Source organism: Penaeus vannamei, chromosome 12, assembly GCF_042767895.1.
Source record: "Penaeus vannamei isolate JL-2024 chromosome 12, ASM4276789v1, whole genome shotgun sequence".
Classification (NCBI taxonomy): domain Eukaryota; kingdom Metazoa; phylum Arthropoda; class Malacostraca; order Decapoda; family Penaeidae; genus Penaeus; species Penaeus vannamei.
Window position 1 is genome coordinate 43,366,703 of NC_091560.1, and position 7,500 is coordinate 43,374,202.

General features: G+C 44.6%; 2 protein-coding genes across 4 annotated transcripts in view; one reads left to right on the forward strand and one right to left on the reverse strand.

The window, feature by feature from the left end:
• Mgat4a (alpha-1,3-mannosyl-glycoprotein 4-beta-N-acetylglucosaminyltransferase a) overlaps positions 1 to 7,500 on the reverse strand; it is a 192,801-nt gene that overhangs the window by 124,013 nt on the left and 61,288 nt on the right. The window lies entirely within an intron of this gene.
• Positions 1 to 7,500, forward strand: part of LOC138863566 (uncharacterized) — a 25,023-nt gene that overhangs the window by 690 nt on the left and 16,833 nt on the right. The window lies entirely within an intron of this gene.

Consider the following 7,500-nt stretch of genomic DNA (forward strand, 5'->3'; position numbering starts at 1 on the left):
CTCTCTCTCTCTCTCTCCCTCTCTCTGTCTCTCTCTCTCTGTCTCTGTCTCTGTCTCTGTCTCTGTCTCTGTCTCTGTCTCTGTCTCTGTCTCTGTCTCTGTCTCTCTGTCTCTCTGTCTCTCTGTCTCTGTCTCTGTCTCTGTCTCTGTCTCTGTCTCTGTCTCTCTGTCTCTGTCTCTGTCTCTGTCTCTGTCTCTGTCTCTGTCTCTGTCTCTGTCTCTGTCTCTGTCTCTGTCTCTGTCTCTGTCTCTGTCTCTGTCTCTGTCTCTGTCTCTGTCTCTGTCTCTAACTTGCCCCCTGTCTCTGTCTCTGTCTCTGTCTCTGTCTCTGTCTCCTGTCTCTGTCTCTGTCTCTGTCTCTGTCTCTCTCTTTCTTTTCTCTTTCTCTTTCTCTTTCTTTCTTTCTTCTTTCTCTTTCTCTCACTCTCTCTCTCTCTCTCTCTCTCTCTCTCTCTCTCTCTCTCTCTGCCTCTCTCTCTCTCTCTCTCTGCCTCTCTCTCTCTCTCTGCCTCTCTCCCTCTCTCTGCCCCTTTCTTCTTCTTCTTCTGTCTTCTTCTTCTTCTCTTCTTCTTCGTCTCTCTCTCTCTCTGCCTCTCTCTCTCTCTCTCTCTGCCCCTCTCTCTCTCTCTCTCTTCTGCCTCTCTCTCTCTCTCTCTCTGCCTCTCTCTCTCTCTCTCTCTCCTCTGTCTCTTCTCTCTCTCTCTCTCTGCCTCTCTCTCTCTCTCTGCCTCTCTCTCTCTCTCTCTTGCCTCTCTCTCTCTCTCTCTTGCCTCTTTCTCTTCTTTTCTCTTTCTTCTCTGTTTCTCTTTCTTTCTTTCTTCTTTCTCTTTCTTCTTTCTTCTTTCTTCTCTTCTCTCTCTCTTCTCTCTCTCTCTCTCTCTCTCTCTCTTTCTCTCTCTCTCTCTCTCTTTCTCTTTCTTTCTCCTTCTCTTTTTAAAATCTTTTGTAAAATCTCTCTCTCTCTCTCTCTGTCTCTCCCCTCTCCTCTTTCCCCTTCCTCCTCCCTCCTCCTCCCTCTCCCTCTCCCTCTCTTCCTCCCTCCCCTTCCCTCTCCCTCCCACCTCTCCCACTCCCTCTCCCTCCTCACCCTCCTCTCCTCCCTCCTCCTCCTTCCTCCCCTCCCTCTCCTCCTCCTCCTCCTCCTTCCCTCCCCCTCCCCCCTTCCCTCCCTCACCCCTCACCCCCTCCCTCCCTCCGAATCCAAAGTTGAATCTCGACTCCAAACTCTCCCCCCCTCTCTCTCGTCCCTGATTAGCCGATCCTAATCCGATCCCGGTCCACTCGGGGTTCCCGGAGGGTGGGGGGGCGGCCGGGCGGTCCCAGCTGAGAGGAGAGTTACAAAGGTGGATTAATAGGATTCGTTTTATTATTATTATTATTATTATCATTACTATTACTATCATTACTATTACTACTATTATTACTATTACTATCCTTATCATTATCATTATCATTATCAATATATTACTATTATTACTATTATCATTTCTATTATTACTATTATTACTATTATCATTTCTATTATTATTATTATTACCAGTATTATTATTATCATTATTATTATTATTTATTTATTTCGTGTATCTTTCTTCCTTCGAGTGCTTATGTTGTTGTATTTTTCTTTCTTCGCGTGTTTATGATTTTTTTAGTTTTTCTTTTTCTCTCTTTATATATAATCTCGTTTTCGGTCTTTCTCTTTCTCTTTCGCTTTTATTTTTTCTCTCTTTCTATTTATTTCGTCTCTTTTCTCTGTCCTTCTGCTTTTCCTTCTCTTCCCTATCCCCCTCTCCCGTTTTCTATTTTCATCTTTCTCTTTGCTTTTATTTTCTCTTTCTCTTCCTTTCTATTTCCTCCCTTTTTCCTTTTCCTTCTCCTTTTCCTTCTCCTTTTCCTCCTGTCCCCTCTCCCTTCTCCCTTTCCCTCTCGTTATACACAAGATTCTCTTAATGATGCCTTTACCCCCCCCCCCCCACCCAGCAGTCACGCACCCTCCCTCCCTCTCTTCCTCCCACTCTTCCTCCCTCTAACATACCTTATCCTCATCTCTCTCCTTCCTCTCTTCTTCCTCCCAACCTCTATCTTCCTTCCTTTTCCTTCCTTCTCCTCCTCACCTCACTATCATCCTCCTCCCACCAACCTACCCATCCTCCCTCCCTCCTTCCCTCCCTTCCACCAACCCATCCCTCCTCCCTTCCTCCCCGCTTTTTTTTCTCCTCCCTCCTCCCCTCCCTCTTTTCTTCCCACCCTCCCTCCCTTCTCCTGCCCTCCCACCCACCAACCCAACTCACTCTCCCTCCCTCCCTCCCTCTCCTTCCTCCCTTCCTCCCACCCTCTCTCCCTCCCTCCTTCCCTCCCTCTCACCTACTCATCATCCTCCTCTCCTCCTCCTCCCTCCTTCCCTTCCTCCTCCCTCCTTCCTTCCCTCCCTCCCCCTCCCTCCCTCTCCTTCCCTTCCACCCACCTCCACCCACCACCAACCCCCCCACCCCCCACCCCCTCCCTCCCTCCCACCAACCCACCCTCCCTCCCTCCCTCCCTCCTCCTTCCTTAGTACCCTCCCTCCCCTCTCCCCCACCAACCCACCAACCCACCCTCCTTTCTTCCTTCCTTCCCTCTTCCCTCTTCCTCCCCTCCCTCCCTCCCTCCCTCCCTCCCACCCTCCCCACCCACCCTCCCTCCCACCGCACCTTCCTTCCCTCCTCCCTCCTCCTCCTCCCTCCCTTTCTCCCCTCCTTCCTTCCTTCCTTCCTCCCTCCTCCTCCTCCCTTCTCTCTCCCCCCACCCACCCACCCACCCACCCACCCACTCACCCACCCTACCCACCCTCCCTCCTCCTTCCCTCCATCCCTCCCACCCACCCACCCACCTACACTCCCTCCAACCCTCCCTCCCCACCAACTCACTCCCTCCCTCCTCCTTGACCCACCCTCCCTTCCCTACCCTTCCTCCTTCTCTCCTCCTTCCTCCTTCCTCCCTTCCTTCCTCCCTTTCCCACTACCCTCCTCCTCCCTCCCTCCCTCCTCCCTCCCCACCATCTCACCACCCTCCCTCCTTCTTTCCTTCTCCTTCCTCCTCTTCCTCCCTCCATCTTCCCACCACCCATCCTCCCATCCCCACCTCCCACCAACCCACTCCTCCCTCCCTTCCCTCCCCCTCCCTCCCTTGCACAATGGGCATTACACGCCCTCATGAATTCCTAATATCCTACAGCTTGGCAATTCTTCGGCAGATCCTTCATCGATCTCGCTTTTCGCCTTTCCTTCTGGGGGCAGGCGGGGAGGGCGGGGGCGGGGGCGGGGGCGGGGGTGGGGTGGGGTTGGGGGGGGGGGGTCATTGTGTTCTGGCCTTTTCCTCTTTCTGTCTGTTTGTCTGTGTCTCTATCTGTCTCTGTCTCTCTTTCTCTCTATTTATCTATTTATCTTTGTCTCTATTTATCTATTTATCTATCTATCTATCTATCTATCTATCTATCTCTCTTCTCTCTTCTCTCTCTCTCTCTCTCTCTCTCTCTCTCTCTCTCTCTCTCTCTCTCTCTCTCTCTCTCTCTCTCTCTCTTCTCTCTTCTCCTTCCTCTTTCCTATTTCGCCTTTACTTTCTTTCCTCTCGCCTCTTTTCACTCTTCTCTTCCTCTCATTTCTCTCTCTCCCTCCTGCTTCCTCCCTCCTAGTCCCCTCCTTCCCTTCCCTTGTCTTATTTTTTACATTTTCTTCTTATCCCTTGTTTTCATCTTTCCTTTTCCTCCTTCCCTTTTCTTTTTTTTCTTTTCTTTTTACATTTTCTTCTTATCCCTTTTTATTCATCTTTCCCCTTCCTTCTTCCTCTTTCTTCCTTTATACGCCGGAACCCTCATTCAAAGTGAAGCTCCTCCCCCTCCTCCCTCTCTCCCTCTCCCTCCCTCTTTTCTTGGACCTTTGAGTTTATAAGAAATGATAAAAGAGAGAGAGAGAGAGAGAAAGAAGAGAAAAAGGAGAGAGAGAGAGTGAGAGTGAGAGTGAGAAAAAGAGAGAGAGAGAGAGAGAGAAAGAGAGAGAGAGAGAGAGGAGAGAGTGAGAGACAGAGAGAGGGACCGACACAGAGAGAGAGAGAGAGAGAGAGCGGCAGAGACAGAGAGAGAGAGACAGAGAGAGAGACCGACAGAGACAGAGACAGAGACAGAGACAGACAGGAGAGAGAGAGAGAGAAAAGAAAAGATAAAAAAGAGAGAGAGAAAAACGAGAAAGAAAGAGAAGAAGAAATTTGAATGAAGAAGAAGAGAAGAGAGAAGAGGAAGAAGAGAGAGAGAGAAGAGAAAGAGAGAGAGAGAGAGAAGAAGAAGAAGAAGAAGAAGAAGAAGAGAAGAGAGAAGGAAGAAGAGAGAGAGAGAGAGAGAGAAGAGACGAGGAGAAGAGAGAAGAGGGGGGGGGGGGGGGGGGGGGGGGGGGGGGGGGGGGGGGGGGGGGGGGGGGGGGGGGGGAGGGGGGGGGAAAAAAAAAAAAAAAAAAAAAAAAAAAAAAAAAAAAAAAAAAAAAAAAAAAAAAAAAAAAAAAAAAAAAAAAAAACAGAAAGAGACAGAGAAGAGAAGAACAGAGAGAGAAGAAAAGAAAAGAAATACAACACACACACCTCACCATTCACCTCATTCATCCTGGCATTCATCATCTTCACGAGCTGAAACATTTTTCCCGAAGTACGCTATTGATGAGTTTCAATTTCACTCTCATCTTCTCTGTTTCACCCCCACCCCACCCCCAAAAAAAAAAACACACGAATATTAATTGTTCACTTGTTCATCAACCCGATGGCCTCTCGACAGCTCTTAATTCATCGAGCGTCCATTCTTATCAACAGCTTTCAATAAACTTTTTTTTTCCATAAATTTATCACAATTAGCTAAATTGATTAAATTCTATTGATAAATTTATCACCAATCACGCCCATTAATACATGCAACAGAATCAAAATAAACAAACCAAATTAAAAACGTTGGTGAATCTAATATATAATTCATAATCTACATAATTACATTATATAATATTATATAAATATTATATAATTCACAGTCTATAATTTTGCATATCTATTTATCGTTGCAAAGATAAATAGATGAATAATTAAAATAAATAAAGACTTCTTAACACGACGGAAGTAAATAAACAATAATTAATAACTGATATAGACTAATAAATATAGATATAGACGAATCGATAATGAAATAGATATCGATAAAATTAAAGATAAATTAGGGATTGAAGCAAATGTAGAAATATATATTTTAACTTATAGGGAAGGAGGGAGGGAGGGAAGAGGGAAGGAAGGAGGGGAGGGGGAGGAGGGGGAGGGAGGGAAGGGAGGGAGGGGGAAGGAGGAGTGGGAAAGGGGGAAAGGGGAGGGAGTGGGGAGGTTGAGAGAGAGAGAGAGAGAGAGAGAGAGAGAGAGAGAGAGAGAGAGAGAGAGAGAGAGAGAGAGAGAGAGAGAGAGAGAGAGAGAGAGAGAGAGAGAGAGAGAGAGAGAGAGAGAGGGAGAATGTATACATATATATATATATAATATATATATATATATATATATATATACATATATACATATATATATATATATATATATATATATATATATATATATATATATATATATATATACATATATACATATATATACATATATATACATATATATACATATATATACATATATATACATATCATATATATATATTTTATACATATATATACAATATATATATATATATATATATATATATATATATATATATATATATATATATATATAATATACATGCACATAAAATAAATGCATATATACGTATAGACATATCGATACCATCCTCCTGCAAAGAAAACGCCTTTTTTTCCTAATCAAAGAAAGAAAGAACACACAAACAAGTTATCAAAAACCCCCCACCCACCCCTGCAAAAAAAAACTCACAACCCCATTAATTTTGAGGAAGAAAAAACAACAACAACACACCCGCCCACTCCTTAGACGCCCGCACGATCAAAACGCCCACGCTGTTGTATTAGTTGCCGCCCGCGAGCCTCTATTAAAACTTAAAACCCAAATTCGACATAGTTTCCAAATTCGAACGGAAGTCGTGGGGGGGGGCGGCTCAAAGGATGGGTGGGGGAGAGGGGGGAGAGGGGTGGAGGAGGGGGAGATTGAGGAAGGGTGGAAGGGGTGAGATTGAGCGGAGGGGTGGAAGGGGTGGAAGGGCAGAGGGGTGGGAAGGGGGAGTGGGGAGGGGGAAGGGTGGAGGGGGGAGGAGGATGAGATTGAGGAGGGGTGGAGGCGGAGAGGGGGAAGGGGTGGAGGGGGTGAGATTGAGGAGGGTGGAAGGGGGAGAGGGGGAGAAGGGGAAGGGGTGGGGGGAAGGAGGGGGTGAGGAGGGTGAGATTGAGGAAGGGTGGAAGGGGGGAGAAGGGGAAGGGGTGGAGGGGTGAGGGGAGAGGGGAAGGTGTGGAGGGGGTGAGATTGGAGGAGGGGTGGAGGGGTGGAAGGGGGAGTGGGGAGGTGGAAGGTGGAGGGGGAGGGAGTGGGGAGTGGTAGAGGGTGGAGAGGAGGTGTGACGAGGGATGAAGTTGAGGAAGGGTGGAAAGGGGAGGAAGAGAGATAGAGAGGGGAAAAGGGGGTGGAAGAGAGGGCAAAAGAGTGGTTGGTGGGGGGGTGGAGGAGAGGTGGTAAGGATCCATTAACAATAATAACAATAATGATAAATCAATTAATTAAATGATAAATTAATTAATTTTCACTCCCAAATTATGAACAAAAATCTGTCATTTTTCCCGATTGCGTTTTTTCCCATTTCCTCTTCATTCGTATTTCTTAATTATCTGCTTCTATCCGTGATGCTCCTCATTAAGAAATGTGTTCATAATCAACAACAATAATACCAGTACCAACAGGCATACCAATTATAACAATACCAATACTGATTACAACTATATTAACAATAATAATAATAATAATAATAATAATAATAATAATAATAACAGTAATAACAATAACAGTAATAATAATAACAGTAATAATACCAATAATAATAATAATAATAACAGTAATAATACCAATAATAATAATAATAATAACAGTAATAATACCAATGATAATACCAATAACAACAGTGCTAATAATACCAATAACGGCAATAATAATACCATGAACAACAGTACCAAGAATAATACCATAAACACGATGAATCAGAACAACAATACCATTAAAACCATGACCCAAAATACCAAAAACAATACCATTAATACCACGAACGGTACCAACACCAACACAAATACCAAATAATACCATAATCCACAAGACCGAAAAAAACAGATATCCACCTATAAAGGGAAAAGTAATACCAACCAATGCAAAAAAAATATATATAATAATAATAATAGTAAAAAATAAATAAAAATATTTTTTAAAAACGAAAAAAATAATAACAAATAAAACACAAATAATAAAAAAAACAATACCACAACGACCTTAACGACGACGAAAAAAAAACCC